The following is a 22,230-nucleotide window of genomic DNA, read 5'->3' as shown; positions in this document are numbered from 1 at the left end:
CCCCTCTCCTGGCCCCCTCCATGCCCAGAGTTGTGGAGGCCTGTTTTGTTGTTCCTCGGCTGTTTTCTCTTTGCTTTACTGTCCACCTCTGAGGGACCCATCCTGCGCTCTCACTGCGTGCTTCGCACTCAAGGCCACCCTCGGACAGCCAGCACCCGCGCAGCTGCCCGGGTATTCTCTGGGGAATGAGTTATCAGGAACCGTCTGTTCGTTTGTGGTTTTTAGCTGGAAGGTCTGCAGGGAGCCTTCGTGGCCTTGTTGTTTCCTTGTATTCGGTCTGTTCTTCGTGCCTTCTTTCAGCCACACAGACCTGAATACCATCATCGACCACTAAGAATGAGCACATTGGTGATAATCTGATTTTTTTTTAAGCTGGTCAGCTCTTGTTCATAAGAGGCTTATTTGTGTGCATGCATAAGTGTGTGTGTGTGTGTGTGTGTGTGTGTGTGTGTATGTGAGAGAGAGAGAGAGAAAGAGAAAGAGAAATAGAGAAAGAGAATGAGTATACTTTAGCACTCGTTTACACAGTGGACAGTTTCTATAGATTTTCATTAAGAAACATTAATACTGAATTTTTAAAAACATTTTTTGGGTTCTTCAATTCAACAATCGAAACCGTAATTCACAGTTTTTTGTCTGAGCCCTTGCAGTTATTGGAGAGAGCAGAGAGCAGGGCCACTGGTTAAAACATGGAGTATGAGATTCCAGAGGACGGAGGTGGAAAACCAGTCTTAGTGTTGGATGCAGTCTCTGTTCTCTCCAGACCACAGTTCGTTTATTTGTAGCTTTGCTGTACGCCTGGGATAAACACATACCGACTGCTGTTTGCAGTTTTGGCTTCTTCTATTTAATTCATTTTTTTTTAATGTAAAAGGCATGTGTAGTATGAATTGACTTTTTCAAAAAATGCTGAAGCATCCACGTGTCATTCTATGGGGTATCCTGTAACTGGCTAATGCCCTAATCCTATTCCATATGTTGGTTTTGCTTCGTCTAGAGTCCGCAGGAAGACTTCCCCAGGCTTAGTTGGCAAGAGAAAGCAGGTTTTTGAAAATCTTGATCCAAATGATTAGGTTAAAAAGACTTCTAGTAGCTTCCCACAAAACTTCTCCGTGCATTTTTGCAGTTTTGCAATTCAGTGCCTTTAGTTTAGAAGTAGGTAGAAGTAGGCCTCTGAGGAATTTAAATCTTAATGTAATCTGAATGTTGGACTTGTTGCCCCTCCACCCTTGCTTACACCTTGGAGAAAGAAATTCTCAAAATTTCAACAATAGGCCAGAGGAGACCAGCACCACCCTTTTCAAAATAAATGATTAGCTTGCTTAAAGAGCATAGGGCCGAATTTAGTGGTGACATTTTGGAGTGTTGGCTTTCTTCCATTAACTTTAGCATTATTTGTATTCTTGCCCCATTACTAGATTTCATCATTAGTCTCCGAGTGCCCATTTGGGGCTTTCTAACATAAAGGGCACATTCGAGGCAGTCATGATTTAATCATGAGAGAGAGAGAGAGACAGACAGACAGACAGACAGAGACACACAGACAGAGAGACACAGAGAGAGAGAGAGAGAGAGAGAGAGAGAGAGTCAGAGAGTCTTAGTAGCACAATTAATAATATACTATCCTCTATTCGGAGTAAAAAAAACCTTCAGGAGAACCTGCTCCTTTAAGGAGTTGATGCTGGTGGGTCCCCTGTGACTTAAATGAGGCGGAGAGGAGAGAGACCCTCGAGAAGGGAATCTGCAGCTTTCTCCCAATCCCTCTCTGCCCCCTGGGCGTGGCTGGAAGGCTAGGACTGATAGAGTCTGCCCTGAGCCCTGCATGGCCTCACGTCCCCCCAGCCCCACGGGGCAGCTGTCAAGCCACACCTGCTATCCACTTGTTCTGCACCGCACAGGAACTAGTCCCCACTGCCTGGTTTCTTGAGGAGCCATGGGCTGGGCTGTCCATGGAGGAGAGCAGAGGAGAGGATGTGTTTAGGGAATAGGCCAGTCGAGGTGGGGAGAGCCAGAGTTAGGGATAGGAGTGCTGATTAGCATGCAGGGAATTTTCCAGGGTTTGGGGGAGCTTGAAATGATCCCAGCAGGGGTTCCAGGCATCTAGCACATCTTTATTATTGAAAAGACCTTTCTTTCCAAGACAGCTGGATGGGTGTTGTGACCACTGGGATGTAGAACCAGGTTTGGAGAAAAGAATCACGGGGCCGGAGTAATAGTACAGTGGGTAGGGCGTTTGGGTTCAATCCCCGGCATCCCATATGAACCTCTGAGCACCTCCAGGAGTAATTCCTGAGTGCAGAGCCAGGAGTAACCCTTGGGCATAGCTGGGTGTGACCCCAAAAAGCAAAATAAATAAAAAGAATTACAAAGTGGCTGAAAGGCTGGGGTGCAGGCTTCTGCAGGGGTGCACAGAGAGGCAGAGGCAGCTGGGAAAACAGAATCCCATTTCCTATCCAAATGACCTCTCTTGCTTACTTCCTGCCGGGTGATCTTGGCCAGATCTGTTTCATATTCAGAGCTTCTGCTCCCTCAGAAGTAAAAGGACTGTCATCATAACCCACTTGGTAGCTCTCATCCGTGAGGCGGGCACGAGGTAATGCATGGGGAGCTACATTTTAGCCGGTGCCAGCTCTCAGCAAGCCTGACGGCTTTTTATGTTATGACTTGAGAAGCATTGGTCACATTTGATGCCAAGGCTGGTGATGGGGGGCGGGTGGAGGGGGGCGGTGAGGAGAGGGGTGCATAAGATTAAGAAGGCATTTTCAGGAGTAATCAGTTTTGTTGAGTATATATTTTTGTACATTTTTTGCTGCAGTATTGGTGGTAGAATATACTAAGACGCGAATCATCTCGACTTCTGTATTTATTTATTTCTTACTAGACCTCATCCACAGCCTCACCCCGCCTCTGTCCATAGGATGTAGTATATGTTGTCTTGAGCTTTGTGTTAAGACAGTAGAAATCTACACATCTGTTTTGTACTTTTTTTTTTTTTTTTTTTTGCTTTTTGGGTCACACCCAGCAATGGACAGGGGTTAATTCTGGCTTTGCACTCAGGAATTACTCCTGGTGGTGCTGGGGGTGGGGGGGACCCTATGGGATGCTGGGAATCGAAACTGGGTCGGCCGAGTGCAAGGCAAACGCCCTACCTACCTGTTGTGCTATTGCTCCAACCCCAGTTTTGTACTTTTAATACTGTTGGATACTTATAATTAAAACTTTTACTAGTGTATTGAATAAATTTAGTCATTAGAAAAAAAATCACTCCTGACAGACTCCGGGGACCATATATGATGCTGGGGATCAAACCAGGGTCGGCCACAGGTGAGGTCAGTGCCCAGCCCGGGTCACTGTGCCTCCAGCCCACCCTCGGGAACATTCTGTAGGCGATTCCCTTGCAAGAAACCCTCCCATTACTCTCCCGCTGTTTCCCAAGTTGTGTGTGCTGGGACTCCCCCTCTTAAGTAGCAGAACTGGCTGCAGAGAGCGGCTCCTCCAGCTCGCTGACTGAGAGGCCTTCCCTTCCACAAGAATACCTTGGAGGCAGGCTGGAATGGGGGGTACGGGGGTGGGAGGGATACTGGGATCAGTGGTGGTAGAGAATGGGCACTGGTGGAGGGATGGGTATTCTATCACTGTATAACTGACACCCAAGCACAAAAATTTGTAAGTCTACAACTGTACCTCATGGTGTTTCACTAATAAAAATTTAAATAAAAAAGAAAATACCTTGGGGGCTCTTGTTTTCCTTGGCTTCCTGCTTCTTCCCAGCCTTCTCTGCTAGGTTTGTGCTTCCTTGAGTCTTCCAGCATGTATGAGAGGCAGATAACGGTGGGGGATCAAGGACTGACGCTCCTGATGGGTCCCTTACACACTGCAAACCCTCAGCGAATGAGAGATTGGATGTCCAAGGCACAGCCCAGCCAGCGGCAAAAGGTACCCCCATCTCTGACCAAGTTCCGTCCATATTCCCCAGCTTACCTTGCGGGCAGTTCATTTCTCTTTTATTTACCCCTGTGCTTTAAAAATGACCACAGCGGCTGGAGCAATACCACGCAGGTAGGGCCATTTCCCTGCACACGGCCAACCCGGGTTCTCTTCCTAGCATCCCATATGGTCCCTGAGCAACACCAGGAGTAATTCCTGAGTGCAGAGCCAGGAGTAACCCCTGAGCATCACTGGGTGTGACACAAAAAGCAAAATAAAATAAAATAAAAATGACCACAGTGGGCTGGAGCGATAGTTCAGCAGGGAGGGCTTTTTGCCTTGCATGTGGTTGACCGTGGTTTGATCCCCAGCATCCTATCTGGTCCCCTGAGCACTGCCAGAAGTGATTCCTGAGACCAGAGCCAGGAGTAACCCCTGAGAATCACTAGATGTGACCCAAAAATCAGAAAAAGAAATGATCGCAGGCTGCTTTCAGAAATAGTGATTTTGCACATTAGGAACATGCTTTTCCGAAGAATATCTGGCAGGCCCAGACAGACGTCCAGGTTTCCTGGGTCTGGGATGAATGTGACATAAGTCACAGCCTCCGTCAGAGCTGCTCTCATGGGACGACAGTGATTCTCCACCCCATTTTGGTGTATTTTTGAAAACTGGCTTTTAGCATGGTTGACCTATTTTAGCTAAGAGGACGAAGAGGCTCCAGGCACATCTCTTCGATTCCACTGTTTTTCCTGCATTAACATATGCCTCAGAGACCTGGACCCTGTGAGAACAGGATGAGAACACTATTCGGGTCTCCAAAAGAGGAATCGAAATAGCTATGCTTGGAGTATCATCCTTAACTCAAGTGAGAGAAAGACTCTGGAGTTCCGACCTCCGTCGACGATCAAGAATCAGGGACGCTGTCTCGTTTGCCAAGGTGTCGAAAATCAGGTGGACTGGACACATAATGCGATTTGGAGATGACTGCTGGACTATAGCCATAACTGACTGGATTCCACGGGACATCAAAAGATCGCGTGGCTGCCCACCTATGAGATGGTCAGACTTCTTTGTCAAGACCCTGAACAATTGGTTTGAGGATCTTCGAATTTCTAGAACGAGCAGATGCCATTGGGCTACACTAGCATGTGACAGGGACAAATGAAGATGTTACTGGTGCCTGCTCGAACAAATCGATGAGTAACAGGATATCAAGTGATTAAGTGATCAAGTGACCTTTTTTTAAAATTTATTTATTTATTGAATCACTGTGGGAAAAGTTACAAAGCTTTCAGGTTTACGTCTTGGTCATGCAATCATCAAACACATTTCCCTTCACCAGCACCTATTTTTCACCAGAAGAACCCCAATTTACCACCACCCCCCCCCGCCTCCCAATGCCTGTGAGGCAGATGAATTTTAGTTAACACTCTATCTACTTTGATTAGATTCATTGCTTCGACAAAAGATGCACCGTTATTACGTAGAGTTTACACCCCCAAGTCAGACCTGTTGAAAAGGCATTGTGAAATAATTTGTTTCTATAGCTGGTTACAAGAATCAAATGATGTCGTGGCCGCAATAGCGGCTGCGTGATTTTGGATTTCTGATATTTTACTTATTAAGCCCAGAAGTATTTCTTCCGAGAGTCAGATAGTTATGAGATTGGTTTATATAGCTCTAGAGCCATGGCCATGCCGGAGAGCCGCTCATGGGGGGCAACTCATGACCTCGGTAGGGCGTGAAGGACGAGCCCGGAGCGCCCCCCTTCCCATGAGGTTTCAGTCACCCCATCACGACCGGCTCGTACCTGGCTTTCCAAAAAGCTCCGAGGCGGCCGCCATCTTGCTGTCCAGAGGGGAAAAGGCAGAAGGGAGCAACATTCTTTTCCCTCCGGGCAGGCATGGTGGCGTGGATTAACGCGTAGTCCATTCACTTTACTGCCGCAAGCTGCCGGGTTCTGCATTAAGTCCTTGTGCTTCTGGACCCATGGCCGTGCCAGAGAGCCGCTCGTGGGGGGGCAACTCGGGACCTCGGTAGGGCGTGAAGGATGAGCCGGGAACGCCCCCCTTCCCATGAGGTTTCAGTCGCCCTAAAGTGACCTCTGTTTAAGAGTGTTTGAGGCTTTGCTCCTGAGCCCTGGGCGGGGAGTTGGCAGATGTTGGCAGTCGCTGGCCGAGGGAAGCTCATCTCTGGCTCCTCTGTGGATTGTCCAGAGGTGGGGACTCGCATCGAGGCAGGTGACAGCAATCAGTGAGGGGTTTCAAAGAGGCGGCTGTTCCCTAGAGCGTCTGAGGCCTTCCGGAATGGGGACAGCCCCCAGGCCTAGGCCTGGCTCTCGGGACCCTCTTCCCCTCCTCCTCTCTCCCTTCTGGGTCCCCACTTCCTTTGCAGCGCCCCCGTCCTGGAGTCTTCCGCCCCTGCAGCCCCAGACTGAGCAGCTGACCGCCACCGCCAGCACCAGTCGCTTCACGCCAGCTTCCTGGAGAGCGGCTGACTGTTCTTTGTCTCTGTCCCAAGACCGTTTCCAGCCACACCTGCCTTGGCCCATCACCAGCCTTGGGCCCAGTGAGTAAGCATGGCCAGGGTCACCCCTCATGGTCCTGTCATGCGAGCCTGCCCCATCCCCATGACATCACGGATGAGGAGACGATTTCCCAGGCAGGAAATGGCCAGGCAAACTACCAGGGGGGGTGACCATGTGCCCATGTCCCCCTCAACTTGGTGACTCAGGTCTCACTGAGCACTGCTGTTCTCCTATTCCCCAGCCGGTCAGGCCGTCTGGAGTTTGCAGAGGGACCACAGAGATGCTTCCCGCCCCTTCCCTGCCTCCCTGCGCTGGGCCAGGCAGCTGCTAAACTCATCTCTTGGCCGCGGTGCAGACAGTGAGCAGCTAAGAGCAACCTGTTTTCGGGGGGCGGGGGGCTGAGCAAGCCAGCAGACCTGCAAGTGAGGCTTACAGTCCACTCTCCAGGCACTGCTGTGTCGGGATGGCAGAGCTGGGTGGACCGGGCTGCAGAGTGACTGTGGGCAGTCTGCCGGGGACCGAGATTCAGAAACGGGCATGTGGTATCCCTGCTGGATGCCGTCTCCCTCAGCAGTTCTGTGACCTTCCCAAGAACTGCTATCCATGTCTGTCACCCGGATGTCCTCGTCCTGGGACTTTCTGGCCCCTCTTGACTCTTACATGAATTCCTTTAGTGGAAGAGGAAGTGGAAGCTGATGGACTTGAGCGGAGTTTCACAGCTGGCCAGAGGCAGGGCTCCCGGCGGGCTGGACAGAGGCCACGCTCACGCTTTCCTCTCTCTGTGTGGTCAACACCCCCGGCACTCAGCATACAGTGGCCGAGGAGGGCTGTACCCAGGCTGGGGCCTTTGCTGGAAGTGCTGTCTGGGCGGAACAGATGAGGTCTCTGTGCTCCCAGGGGACAGTGAACGCGTGTGGTCCTGACGGACACTCCCTGATCTTAAGGCGTCAGTGAGTCAGCCTCCACCTACCACTCAGCCTTTGCAGCCAAAGGGAAGAATTCCATTCCATCCTGTCGCCCCTGTGCCCAGACATAACCTTGTCACTGAAATGCTGCCAAGCTGACCTCCACCCTTTCCTCAAGCCGCAGGCCGTGTGCTCCTGGAAAATGTGCTCTGTCCCGCCAAAGACCCAAGAAGGAAGAAGTTTGCTGCTCTTTGGGCCTCCACTCTCTTAGAAGGCTTCACATCTATGCAGGAAGTGGCAGATTAAGTCTGAATGTAAATCACAAGGGTCCTGCCCCTCCCCCAGCAGCTGCCGGAGGAGGGATCCTGGGCGTTAGGACCGCCTGTGCCTGGGGCTGAGGGCAGAGCTCCTGTCTGTGCGGAGGCTGCCTCAGAGCACCACAGACAGTGCGTGGAATGGCTGAGCTGCAGGGACCCTGGCCAGCTGGGCCCGGAACTGAGATTCCGAACGAGTACTCAGTGTTTCTGCATGGGTTGGGGTCTCAGCTCAGCAGTCCTGTGGTCTTCGCAGATGCCTTATACTCTGGGCTCCTCACTTCCCCGTCTGTCTGTCACACGGAGATCACAGTGCTGGTACTTGCTGGCCTGTCTGGATTCTTGCGCACATCGAGCGAGGAGGCGTCTGCCTCTACAGCTGCTGTGAGGCTGTGAGGCAAGGCGGCTGGCCCACAGGAATGCAGTGCTTCCTGCTGTGGAAGGGAGGGGGTGACTGGAGGTGGGACAGACCAAGAGAGCTTCATGGAGGAAGCTGCATTTGGCCTGAGCTCTGGGGGTGTAGAGGGGCTTAGGAAGCAGAAGAGAGCACTCCAGAGGAGAGCACTCCAGTTGAGGCAGGGCCCCCTGGACTCTGGCCTTAGGGTAGTGAGGCTGAGAAGTGAGTCCAGAGAAGCCAGGCCGGGGACCTGGGCAAGAGCTTGCAAGCAGGCAACAGACCAGCTCTGACATGTAGTGCCCACCCTGTGCCTGAGACTTTGCAGACAGGGAAGCTTGGGTATCGCTCTGCCAACCTGCTGACCCAGCCAGAGCTGCTGCCCAAGGAGGGATACTCTGTCCACTGAGCCCACTCTGGAGTACTCATGGGCATTTGGACTCCAGTGGCCTCTGCTGGTGTTTCTCCAGGTGTGGTCTTTGGACCAGCAGTATCCAGACAGCTGTACCCCAGAACAGTATTAGAAATGCAGATTCCTGGGCCAGGGCTAGTACGGGCAGTAAGTCTCTTGCCTCGCATGCTGGTGGCCGCAGTTGAACCCCAGCACCCTAGTGGTCCCCTAAATATCCACAAGGGTCATTTCTGGGCCCAGAGTCAGGAGTAGCCAACCTGAGTGCCTCCAAGTGTGACCTGGAAACCACCACCCAAAATGCAGATTCTTGAGTCTACCCACACACTTACTAAATCAGAACTTCCTGATTCCTTTTTTTTTTTTCCAATTTAACAATGTGTAAAACTTCCTTACATTGAAGTATAAAAAGTCTACCGAAGAACACACCTATGGGTGGGGGAGGGGGCTGCTGTGTTGGCCCCCAACTTTCCTGTTCCCTTGGATGGGCATGTGAAAGGCTCTTTCCTATTGGCCTCTACTTTAGCCTCTATGGGCCACTGTGGCAAAATAGAGCCCAACTGACTTCCACAGCTGCCCCGGGCTTTGGGGTACTGCATGGGCCGACTTAGTGTCTGTCTAGCATCTCGCTCCGGGGCCTGGGGATGGCTGCCTTCTTGGAGCAGCCCCACGTGACCCAGAGAGCTCCCCAGCTTCTGACTCTTCACTTTTACTTTTCTTTTGGCGGGGGGAGAGGTGGAATGGGGCATACCTGGCAATGCTCAGGGATTATTTCCGGTTCTGTGTTTAGGAATTACTCCTGGCAGTGCTGGGGAATCATATTGGATGCCAGGAATCAAACCTGCATGCAAGGCAAACCTTCGTTGTACTGTCACTCTGACCCCCAAAGTCAGTTTTTTTAATCACTTCTTTGAGTTCAGATGTAAACCCTATCCATATCGTGGGTGACACACCTCCTTTCTCATTTATAAGGTGGCCATCACGTCCAGTTTTCCTCTTGCCATTTTTTTTTGAAGTATCCACTGGATCTCCTTGTTTGCTGCTGACCAGACTTCGCTGAGTCCGTCTGTCCTCTGCATATTCTCTGTGCCAGCACTTACAATATCAGATTCAGGTTCATTTGTGGAACGAAACTAGTTTGTAGATGGTTGCATACATTTGCATTAGGAGAGAGTTGATTCTGGTTGCCTCTTTCTCTGATCTAAGCTGCTCTGTCTCTCGCTCTGGGTTCCCCCATTCCTCACAGGCCAGAGTCCTTCAGGATGTTTGCAGAGAGGGTCTCACATCAACTCCACTTTATGCGAATAAACAGGATTTTGTGTTATCTGCAGTTTACTATCTTCCTTGCTATGATCATTATGAACATCTTTGTATATCTGCGTGTTGTCTAAAATAAAAAAGGTCTGTCAGTAAGGAACTTAAAACACTTATTAACCAGTCTTTTGATGTAAGGCCAAGATTTAGAAATTTTTTTATTATGAGTTAATTGTTTGAAGTTGTATGATTAGTGTTTTTGATAAAAAATAGCACCCAACATGCATCCTCTTTAATGTCTGACTTCTTTGAAGTGAAGCAGACACTTGGAGTTTATCGTCCAAGATGCCTTGTTTGCTCATTTTTATTTGTTGCCGGGCTCTTTGCAGTTTAGCCGTGAACAGCTTCATCCGATTGACTTGCCTTTACTCTGCTTTTCTAGGACATTTGGCTTAGCGCCTTGTTCTCTTTTGTTTCTCATGTGTTCTTTTGTTTGCACTTCGTGTAAAGTTTATTCACACTTTCCATCGTCATACATCGTTTATTGTACATAAAGGCACAGAGGAAGTCTTGGGAGCAGTGGCAGCACCAGCTGTGCAGTGGATTTTCCTTCCCTGAAATTCCTTAAGTGCCAGAGAGAACCCCAGAATGAATGAGGAGAACTGAAAGCATCTGTAAAGAGCACCGGTCCAGGAGTTGCTGTGACATCAGGAATAACTTTCCGGGCTCACTCATGGCTCCATGCTCAGGGATCAGTCCTGGTGGGTTCAGGGGAACCATATGTGGTGCAGGAGATTGATCCTGGGTTGGCTGCATGCAAGGGCAAGTGCCCTACCCACTGTCTTATCTCCCCAGCCCCCTGTAGGAGGCATATCTTATGAGTCATGTGTTTCAGATGGAAAATGACATGGCCCCAGGGAATACCTGAACTGAAAAGGAATAAGAGTTGAATTAAAACCAAATCATCAAATGAGTCTAATACTGATGAAAATAATTTCAAGTGAATTAAAATATTTTTTCAAATAAAAAATCCGATTAGCTTGGACTGAAGAGATAGAGAACAGTAGCTAGGGCACTTCCTTGCACGCAGCCAGCCCAGGTTCAGTTCCCACCATCCCATAGGCTGCCTTGAACACCATCAGGAGTAATTTTTGAGCACACAGCCAGGAGTCACCCCTGGGCACCACGGGGTGTGGTGCAAAAACCGAGAGAGAGAGAGAGAGAGAGGAGAAGAGAGAGAATGTTTTAGATTGTGGGCTACACCCAGGAGTTCTCAGAATTACTCCGAACAATGCTGGGGACCGTGCAGTGCCGGGCTCAAACCCTGGACATATACGTGCCAAAAGCAGATGCATCAACCCATTGACGCAGCTCCCCAAAACTGTAGGCTTGGGGACACTCAATTTATTTCTCAATGTAGAGGCGATGTGTGCTCATAAAAGGCAAATGAGGGACTGGAGCGATAGCACAGTGGGGAGGGTGTTTGCCTTGCATTCGGCCGACTGGGGTTCAATCCCCAGCATCCCATATGGTCCCCCAAGCACCGCCAGGAGTAATTCCTGAGTGCAGAGCCAGGAGTGACCCCTGTGCATCACCGGGTATGACCCAAAAAGCCAAAAAAAAGGCAAATGGCTTTCCAGAAAGGGCCCTGCCGTAGGACGCTTATCTCCACACATCAGCTTCTTTGCAGGTGACTGCTGCAGCCTAATCTGTGTGTGTGTTTGTGTGTGTGTGTGTGTGTGTGTGGTATCTTTTCTGGCCTATTTTCTACATGCACGAGCAAATGTATGCATGCTTTCTTCTATACCGATGCATACAGAGAGTGTAGATACTGCCTCGATCCTCATCCGCCTGCCTGTTTGTGGTGCTCTCTGGGGTTTCACTCTGCCCTGTGGGCTGGAGATCCCAAAGGGCAGTGCCCCTGGGTACCCCTCAGCCTGTGAGGCTGCGCTGGGGCCTGAGCTCACTGCTGTGTGCCTACACATTCTACCACTGAACTGTACCTGGGCCCAGGCTTTCTGTCAGGACTATGAGGCGGAACAGGAGATGGTGTGGAGGACAGGGGTGCATGGAGGTCACTTGGATTCGCTCCTCCAAGCACTAGCCAGAGCAGTATTCAGCGCTCAGCTGGACAGTGATCCCCTAAGCACCTCCAGGTGTGGCTTAAACACACACACACACACACACACACGCACACACACACACACATCACATGGTCATTATTTCTATTAGTGTGTAAAGAGAGTCCTTCTTATACAAATTGTAAACTAGTTCACTACCTATAAACTCATTCCCACGATTTTGCTAAAATATATATTTATAAGAAACATTAGCATTCCACAGATGTGCCCATAAGGACTGGAGCAATAGCTGGGTTCGATCCCGGCATTCCATATAGTCCCCCAAGCACTGCCTAGGAGTAATTTCTGAGTGCAGAGCCAGCAGTAAGCCCTGAGCATTGCCAGGTGTGACCCCCACAAAAAAAAAATCAAAAACGTGCCCATAGGACAAATCCCTGGAAATTGAGTTACCAGGTCAATTTATAGATACATGCATTTGCATCTTTGACAGAGATGCACTGAGGGTGCTCGTTCAAGCTGAATTAGCCACACAGAAATTGCTGAGGGCATTTTGTCCAGTGTCCCATGAGCTAGACATGGCCTCCATGGGAACAGAGGCTCAGAGAGAGGAGCTCAGCCGGTGACCTGGCAGGGGAGGAATCGGAACTCAGATTCTGGTCACTCCCTCGGCCTCTGCTCAGTTCCCCTTGCTCGTGTGGGCTGCGGCAGCTCTGCTCATGGGAAGTGCTCGGAATCTTTTCTATCTGGAGTTCAGAAAGCAAAGCAAGTCTAATGCTTTCAGACATTTGATCTGAGAGTTCAGTCCAGCTGTTACTCACAGGACTAGAGCCCATTTCCAAGGTGACTGTTTAAATGGTGCACAGCCTGCATTCCAAGGACATTCTCCCCATGGCAGCAGGCACAGGCTCAGCTCCTAGTATGCCTCCAACCATGGAAAACAAACTTTGTCTCAGTGTATTGTTAGCAGTTCTTCCCATCCACTTCGGAAATCTGTTTAGTATATTTGAAATATACTGAATAGATTTTGGACGTCTATTTGGAAATCTATTTAGTACTTTTTTGGCTTTTTCAGATAGGCCTTTATTTCATTTTTGTCTTTTTTTTTTTAAATTGAATCACCATGAGATACATAGTTACAAAGCTTTCATGATTGGGTTTCAGTCATACAATGTCCAAATTTGACTTTATTCTGAAATAACAACCCTCCCCCAACAGAACAAAACAAAACAACAACCAATTTTAGCTTTGCTCTGTGGATTTGAAATGGCGTGTTTTCATGTTTAAATTTCTAAGTGTCCCCCTTCAGTTTTGATTTTGGCCTCTCCCCAGTTTGGCTAATGCCAGTTGAGTCACAGGAGGCACTGTGGCCAGGAAGAAATGACAGCACCTCAGTATGTGGGGGGTGGCGATGACCAAGGCTGTGCCATCTGCCTCTGCCTTGTCCTGAGCCAGGAGCTGAAGACCTCCTGACTCAGAGAATGAGTGAAAGGTAAAACAGGAATAAAAATGTCACAGGGTCCATTATGAAAAGACTAGTTGGCAATGATCACTCTGGACAAGAACTGAGTGTTGAAAGCAGGTAAAGGGATATGCGTGATAACCTTTTAGCATCTGTATTGCAAACCATAATGCCTAAAATGAGAGAGAGAGTGTGTAGAAAGAGAGAGAAAGAGAGTGAGAGAGCGAGAGAGCAGAAGAGAGGTGTCTGCCATAGAGGCGGGCTGGGGTCGGGATGGCTTGAAGGGGAAGGAGGGAACCTGGTGCTGGGAAATTACACTAGTGGAGGGATGGGTGTTGGAACACTGTATGACTGAAACACAATCATGAACAGCTGTAATGCTCTATCTCACGGTGATTCAATGAAACTAAAAATTAAAAAATATATATAGCACAGCTTGTAGGCCAGATCTTGATTGAGTGGAATTTTGGGCTTTAGAAGGGACTGGCTTCGGTGAAAGTCAGAAAGGAGGGACTGCTAGGGTAGCAGGAGCCTGGGCAGTGGGTCTCCTTAACCCCTTAACCTCCTTAGCCCCCAAATGTGGTAGGATCCGTTTACAAAAAGCCACTTGGGAATCAGGCTTCCCTTTGAAATTCTGTGGGGACAAAGTGTTTGTGGGACCAACAGGTGGCTGGAAGTCTCACTAATGACCTGCTCTGGGCATCTTTAAGAACATTTATTTATTGGGTGACACTCAGCCTGGCTCACCGCATCCATATGATGCTGGGGATCGGCCCGGAGTCAGCTGCATGTTGGCCAGTGCCTTACCCCGTACTCTCTCTCTCTCACCAGCCCCGGGCGCTTCTAGGGCAAGTGCTCCGGAATCTGTGAGCTCCTGCATGAAGGCTGTCACAACCTGCCCAGAGAGCATCGCCGTTCAGTGTGTCAGGTCTCCTGGAGAGGAAGGTGCCCTTCAAACCAGAGAGATGTTATATGGCCGTGGACCCTGGGTACCAGGAGGACACCTATCTCCTGGCCAGCGGCTGTCACCACTGCTTCCTGTGCTCTGCCTGGTCACCTAACTCTCTCTCTCTCTCTCTCTCTCTCTCTCTCTCTCTCTCTCTCTCTCTCTCATTTTAGGCATTATGATTTGCGATACAGGTGCTGAAAGGTTATCGTGTCTATTCCTTTACCTGCTTGCAACACTCAGTTCTTGTCCAGAGTGATCATGGCCAACTAGTCGTGTCATAATGGACCCTATGGTATTTTTGAGATGTGGGCAGGATGCAACAGGGGCTGGGTGCGGGCATCGACTGTAGCTGCTGGAGGCTGCAGAGTGTGCTGGAAATGACTCGGTGCCAACTGTCTGCCTGCCTCGCAAGGAATTGCGGAACCATGTTTCTCTAAAGAGCCTTCATCAAGAGAACCTGGGCGAAGCACAGGAAGCGGAGGGGGGACAGGCGTCTGCTCGGAAGGGCCAAGGCTGCCCCCACTCCCACCCCTGTGCCCTGGACCATGGCAGCAGCCCCCAGCGGAGGTCGAGAAAGGAGAGCTGGGCACGTAGGTAGCAGGTGTCCCTGGCACCTGCCCGTCCCACATCCTGCCTCTGCATCCGTCCGTCCGGGCCTTTGCTCCTGCCATCCTTCTCCCGCCCCGCTCGTTTCTCACATGCCCCAAGTCTTTGCTCAGATAGCACCAATGCGGTCTGACGGTCCGCTCCCTTCCCAGGCTTCGTCTCTCTCATTTCTCTCTGCAGGACATAGCCCAGGGTCTGAGCAAATATTGTCTTCCTGACTCTGCCCCCCTCAGCAAGGCCCCTGCTGGCTTCCTTAGCGGCTTCAGCCGTGGGTTCCCCGGGCCCAGAGCGCGACTGGAGTCAATAGCAGCTGTATGCACGAGTGGGGAACGCTCTTCCTTGTAGCAAGCATCTATTTGGGGGAGTTTGTTCTGTTGGGGGAGGGGGCAGCGGGAGAGATGTAGTCAGTGATGCTTCTGTCCCACCCTGGCTTTGCACTCGGGACCATTCTTGGCAGTGCTCGGGGTCCCCTGTTGGGTACCAGGGTCAGAGCTGGAGAGAGGCTCAGGCCCCGAAGCACTTTTGAAAAATGTATTTCAGTTTTAATGCTTTGGATTTAATTTTATATACTTTTAATTCCTTCTCCTCCCTTTCCCCCTGCTATTTTTGGCGAGTAAGCCAGGGTTTACTCCTGGCTCTGCACTCTGCACTCCTGCCTGGGCTTGGGGTCCATATGAGGTTGCTGGGGATCGAATCCAGGTCAGCTGCATGCAAGGCCTCGCCCTGCCCACTACCCTGTCTCTCCAGCCCTGTCTTTCTGCTTCTTGCTATGTCTTGAGGAGGCAAAACCTTCCCCCCACACCCCCTTCTGTGATCGAACACTTGGCTCCAGTATTTGTGCGCATTCTTACCCTCATGCTGGGGGGGGAGGAGTGCGCCCCTACATACGTGGTCATGCTCCCTCCCGGCCGTGGTGCTCACACATTGTCCAACTGTAGTGCTCCCTGGAGGTCGCACAGCGGGACTGTGGTGCTTGCACACTGCTGGGGAGGGGCAAGGAGACACTGTCGATGGCACTGTGAATGGCACTGGGGCCTTTCATGAGCTCGAGGAGCATTGATTGCCCTGAGCAGTTCCCAGGCATCAGTGGATGCCCTCTTGTCTTCCTGCCTGCTCCTGCGTTGCGGCCGCGCCAGCCTCTCCCCTCCCTGCGACACTGTCTCTGTTCCTCTCCTCGGGCACTCTGCGCCCATTAGCGGATGGCTGCTTGTGGCGTCCTCCAGATCTCTCTGCTGAGCTCCCACTCCGAGGGTGGCTTCCCTGAGTGAGAGGCGTGCAGGGCAAGTGTTAACGCCTGTGCCATCTCTCCGGCCCCAAAGTATTTCCGTTTTAATGTTATGGATTTAATTTTCATGTCTTGTAGTTCCTTTCCAAATATGGCAAGACTCCTTCCAGCATATCCTCCAAGTTCCCACCCCCACTCCCACCCAGAACCCCATCTTCTTTTCTCCTGGAGCACCCACAGTCCTGAGCTAGAAATACCTTCTTGCCTCCTTGCTATCCCACAGAGACTCCACTTGGCAAAATCCCAAATCTTCTAGCACTTTCTTCTGGTCACTCCATTTCTCATGCCTATATTGCCACAACTGTGGGCATCTAGAGAAACACGCAGGGGTGCCCCCCAGAATGACTATGTGCACCCCCAAATGTCCCAGGACATCCTTTCTTTCTTTCTTTCTTTCTTTCTTTCTTTCTTTCTTTCTTTCTTTCTTTCTTTCTTTCTGCGTCACACCTGGAGATGCTCAGGGGTTACTCCTGGTGGTGCTCAGAGGACCATATGGGATGCTGGGCATCTAACCCCGGTCGGCCGCGTGCAAGGCAAACACCCTCCCTGCTGTGCTATCACTCTAGCCCCTAGGACACTCTTGAGCCTGACAATTCTGATCAGGTCCTGTCTTCCCATTCCCCAGCTTTCCCGTCTGAGTCTCCTGCCTGGAACTCTACCTCCTGTTTCTCCCTGGAACCCTTGAGTCAGCCAAGACCTCATACTTTATGGAGAAAAATTCCTGCCTATTTTTCTTTTCAGTTTTTCCCTAGGCTGAGTCATGCATTTAGAATTAGTTCCCCTGAGCAGAGTTACTACTCAAAGGATAGAATCTTTTTTTTAAAATTTTATTGAATCACCGTGAGATAGTTACAAGCTTTCATGTTTGGGTTACAGTCACACAATGATCAAACACCCATCCCTCCACCAGTACACATTCCCTACCACCAATATCCCCAGTATACCCTCCCTTTCCAACCCTCCCCCTGCCTCCATGGCAGACAATATTCCCTAACTCTTTCTCTAGTTTTGGGCATTATGGTTTGTAATACAGGCACTGAGAGGTTGTAATGTTTGGTCCTTTATTTACTTTCTGCACACATCCTGACCGATTCCTTCAGCTATCTTTTTCTTAGTGATCCCTTCTCTATTCCAGCTGCCTTCTCCCCTTTGCTCATGAGGCAGGCTTCCAGATATGGAACAATCTTCCTGTCCTGTGTATCTACTATCCTTAAGTGTCAGCCTCATGTTATGTTGTTTTATACCCCACAAATGAGTGCAGTCCTTCCATGTCTGTCCCCCTCTTTCTGACTCATTTCATTTAGCATGATACTCTCCATGTCCATCCATTTATAAGCAAAGTTTATGACTTCATCTCTCCTGACAGCTGCATAGTATTCCATTGTGTAGATGTACCAAAGTTTCTTTAACCAGTCATCTGTTCTAGGGCACTTGGTTTTATTCCAGATTTTGGCCATTATGAACAGTGCTGCAATGAACATATAGGTACAGATGCCATTTCTACTGTGCTTTTTTGCATCCTCAGGATATATTTCGAGAAGTGGTATTGCGGGGCCATATGGAAGCTCAATTTCTTGTTTTTGAAGAACTGTCCATATTGTTTTCCAGAAAGGCTGGACTAGTGGGCATTCCCACCAACAGTGAAAGAGCATCCCTTTTTTTCCCCACATTCACGCCAGCACTGGTTGCTTTTGATCTTTTGAATGTGTGCCAGTCTCTGTGGTATGAGATTATAAGTAGAATCATTCTTACAGTGTTTTGAAGAATGGCCAGGCTACACTTCCATCCAGTGGTCTCTGCCATAATGGGTGCCGTGGCTGGGCCTTTCAGGAATGGAATTAATGGCAAGGGACCTGCTGTCATCTTACTTCAACATTCATTTCTGATTATTTATGATGTTGATGGTTTTTTCATCTGCGTGTTTCCTCTCTCAGAAGTGGGTCTGTGCAGCATCTTTTTCTTTCATTTTGTTTCGGGGTCAGACACAGCTGTGCTCAGGTTTCACTCCTGGCAGTGCTTGGGGGACCATGTTGGATGCTGGGGATGTAACCTGGGTAGGTGTTATATAAGGCAAGCGCTCTACCTGCTGTGCCATCTCACCTGCCCTGAGACAACTTCCTGTCTGGTCGTGTGGAAGTACCTTGTTTTTGTTACTGTTCAGCCCCAGGCTGCCTGTCTTTGGCAGAAACCCTTGGCCTCAGGGTCTCTGAATTGGCATCAGAGTTTGGCCTTAGGGTATGTGCCATTCCTGAAAGGTCTGGCCAGGAACAATCATGTTTCCAGGCGTCCAGTTTGCAGAGAACACAGATTCGGAGGTGGGAAGAAACAGAGTAATACAAAATTTAGGCAGATAAGTGAGCAGACACGAGGCCGGGGGCAGGGAGGACAGCCCCTTTTGCTGTCAGAAAGTGGATTTCTAAAGCTCAGGGTAGACTGGAAGCTCCTACAGTTGAATCCCTGTGCTTTTGTTACGAAGGAAAGCAGCTGTTCAGTCACTTCTGTGTAATGTCATTCGCTGCAAATACTTTGGAATGTACCTTTTCTTATTCATACATATTCACACAAAATATACACAGTAATGGAAATAAAGAGCCGACTTCCTTCCAAGATTTAGTCTTTTTTTTTTAGACTATTTTCCTAGACCCAGGGTGGTTGTGGTGGGTACTATTCTCACATAGCTGAAATTGTACTAGTTCCTCATACAGGAGCTGAGTGTGGAAGCGCTACTAGAATGAAACCAGAAACAAACTTAGTATCAGCTGGTCTTGAGCCGTTGCTCTCCTGTGTTTGCACTTTAGCTAGAACTGACCAGGCTGGAGGGTTAACGATATTTTTTAATGATAGCTGACTTTAAAAATGGACTGCACATCAAAACACAGACTGAATTAAGGTCCTGCAAGAAAATTAGATTGTGTCTGATAGTTAATGTGCCACCAGTGTGGCTGGAGTTTTGCATGTCAGCGGTACCAGTGATCTGAGAGTGTTTTCACCACTTTGTACGCAGCTTTGATCTCTCCACCCCTCCCCCTATGGAGCTCTAAAAAGGAAGCTGAAGTCATGGGCACTGGGGAGCTCTGTTAAGCAAAACACTTCAAAACTTCTAAGGAACGGTGCCATGATGATATTTTTAGATTTTTTATTCGAGGGGACGGCTCTTGCCTAGAAGGTTGATAGCTTCCTGGAGCTTTCTTGTATCTTTTGGGGCATGCACATTTTACTGAACGTCCACACAGGTAAGCAACTCTGGGTTCGTTCTGAGTTTTTTTTTTTTGTGGGAGAAAGAATATGTCCTACCCTGAGGAATGAGCAGTTTTTATTTGAGGAGTCCACTAGGTTTACAGAGGAAAAAAAATTCCAGAGAAAAGCTGGACAAGTGGGTCATTAATGTCATGCGTGAATTTAGTGAGGAGTGAGACAGCTGGGGGAACTCAGACTGCAAGTCTGCAGGACAGTGGGCTTTGATAGGGGAGGGAAGAGCATCAGCCGCCTCAGAGGAGCCATGGATAAAGCCTGTTTGGTTTAAGAGGCCAGCGAAGAAAAATGACTGGATTTGGGGAGGGCTCTTGTTTGGAGGGAAACATAACTACTTCAGCTGTCTATCGGTTGCTTGATATGTGCTGGGAATCAGGGCCCGAGTGATAGTCCAGTGGGGAGGGCATTTGCCTTGCACGTGGCCAACCCGAGTTTGATTCCCAGCATCCCATAATTCCATATGGTCCTCCGAGCACCACCAGGAGTGATTCCTGAGTGCAGAGCCAGGAGTAACCCCTGAGCATTGCTGGGTATGAACCAAAAAGCAAATGTGTGTGTGTGTGTGTGTGTGCGTGTGTGTGTGTGTGTGTGTGTGCGCGCACGCGCATTTTATTCTAATATCTTAGAATAAAATGAAAAAAGAAGAAAACTTTCTTTCCTTTAAAATGAAAAAAGAAGAAAACTCAGGCTAAAGAGGCTCAGAATTTTCCAAGGTCACTCGGCAGCAATGTTCAGTCTGGGACTCAGACTCAGGGTCACCCAAGTGACCTCAACACCAGGTCATTTTCAGAGTAAAAGTGGAACACAGCTGACATTTATGCCAGGACAGCAGATAGAAACAAAATCTTTCTGGACAAACCAAGGTATTCTTGGCTATCCTGATTCCCAAATTGGCACCTGCATTGATTTCACTTGGAAGGTGATTCACATGACAGATATTGCATAATTATTAGTAATTTGGACATGGTCCTCATGATCCCAGCACCATTGGGGTGCTTTGTTCGTCCCTAGCCAACCAGGGCCTGAGGTACCACCATATCCTCAAGGGCCTTTTGACCTTGTACACCAAGAATTGCTAGAGTGGCCCCAGGGCCCTGAGCACTGTTTGAGAAGCTCCTTCCCCATAATAGGGCAATCTCCAAAAAGGGTTTTGGGTTAATTAACTTAATACCACTGTATAGGATGAAATTGGGTTTAAGAGAATGAGATGCCAAGAACTAATTAATAGGTGACTTTATTAGAAACCGATTAATGTGATAAAGATCTGAATTAAATGATGGAGTTTTGAGGGTAGTAAGAATGCCTATGTGTGTGTAAGAAAAAAATTCGAACCTACATAAAACTAGAAAGAATAACACCATTTGGGCTGAAGCGATGATACAGTGGGTAGAGCATTTGCCTTGCATGGGGCTGACCCAGGTACCATTCCCAGTATCCCATATGGTCCTCCAAGCACTGCCAGGAGTAATTCCTGAGTACAGAACCAGGAGTAACCCCTGTGCACTTCCTGGTGTGACCCAAAAAGCAAAAAAAAAAAAAAAACCCAGAAAGAATAACGCCATGAGTTTTTGTAGTTGTCTGGTTTTGTGTGTTTGTTTCGTCTATTCTCTTTAATTATTCACATATACCCACCACTATCACCAGTTTTAATTTCTGGAATATTTAAAGCAAACCCAGATATAATTTAAGTTTGTCTTATATCAAAATGTATTTTCTCAAGAATAATTATATTTCTTTACTATCTGGCCTTATCAAAATTAGTAAGGATTTTGATTTTTTACTATTCACCTTCATGATTAAGTTTAATATCCACATTTCCCAAATTGTCTTTTTTATTGACTTCTTTCTTCCCTTGAATGATAATCCTAACAAGAAGGAAGACATAATAAAACAGAGGTCCCCAAGCTTAGCTGGCTTACTGCCCTCTGTTAGGAAAAATCACCCAGTGACTCCTCGAAATCTACCTTCCTGAATAGCTGAACAAACAAAAACCACCCCACAGCTGCATCCAAAACACTGCATTCCCCTCTAACCCTCCCACTGGTCATCCCAGTGCCCCCCAGTGCCCATATTAGGAAATACTGCTACTAAGCATCTTGACTCCACAAGATGCAATAAAAAATGTTCCCTTAGTAGACAAGAACATAGACTAACTGGCTAACTGGTTGTTTATTGGAAGTCAAGTTTGGAAAAGAGAAAAAGTGATTACACAGTAAGATGAGACCTACCTAAGAATATTTTCTCTCCCAGATCTTTTGAATAATTTCAAGCCTGTAGAAATGTTTTAAGAAGAGTAAAGAGGAGTAGCTCTACACCAGATTCATTCATTGTTATTATGCCTTTGTGCTCCTAATGACTTCATCATGCTTCTCCTAAGAATGAGTTACTTTCCTACCCACATGGAAGTCTGATGCTCAGTTAGAAAAACCAACATTTTTCTAACAATATTTTGGTGGGAAACACTCAGAAAATTACTCCTGACTCTACACTCAGAGATTACTCCTGGTGGGGCTCGGGATACCATATGGAATGCCAGGGATAGAACCCAGGCAACCCTACCCGCTAAACTATCCTTCTGACTCCAACTGTGCCCTCATTAACCCCTTTCCCTATGTTCCTTCCTTTCACTTATTAAATTCATATTCCTCTTAAGACATGGATCCAGGGGCTGGAGAGAGAGAGCCCAATGATGCTTTGCATGTGGAAGGCTCGTTTGACACCCCAAGCATACCCAGGTGGGGCCCTAAAGTAAACAAACAAAAGGACAGATATCAGATATCCCCTCTTCTTTCCTTACTCCCTTGCCCTCCCAACGTAGCCGGCTGAGACTGACCCTCCAGCTGTATCTCCCCATGTAGCACTCCC

General features: G+C 48.7%; 1 protein-coding gene across 1 annotated transcript in view; it reads left to right on the top strand.

Annotated features, from left to right (window-relative positions):
* PROM1 (prominin 1) overlaps positions 1–22,230 on the top strand; it is a 103,283-nt gene that overhangs the window by 969 nt on the left and 80,084 nt on the right. The gene's annotated exons all lie outside the window — the stretch shown is intronic.

The sequence above is a fragment of the Sorex fumeus genome, unplaced genomic scaffold (genome assembly GCF_029834395.1).
Source record: "Sorex fumeus unplaced genomic scaffold, SorFum_2.1 ptg000077l, whole genome shotgun sequence".
In the NCBI taxonomy this organism is placed as follows: domain Eukaryota; kingdom Metazoa; phylum Chordata; class Mammalia; order Eulipotyphla; family Soricidae; genus Sorex; species Sorex fumeus.
This window is presented reverse-complemented; position numbering and strand designations above follow the sequence as displayed.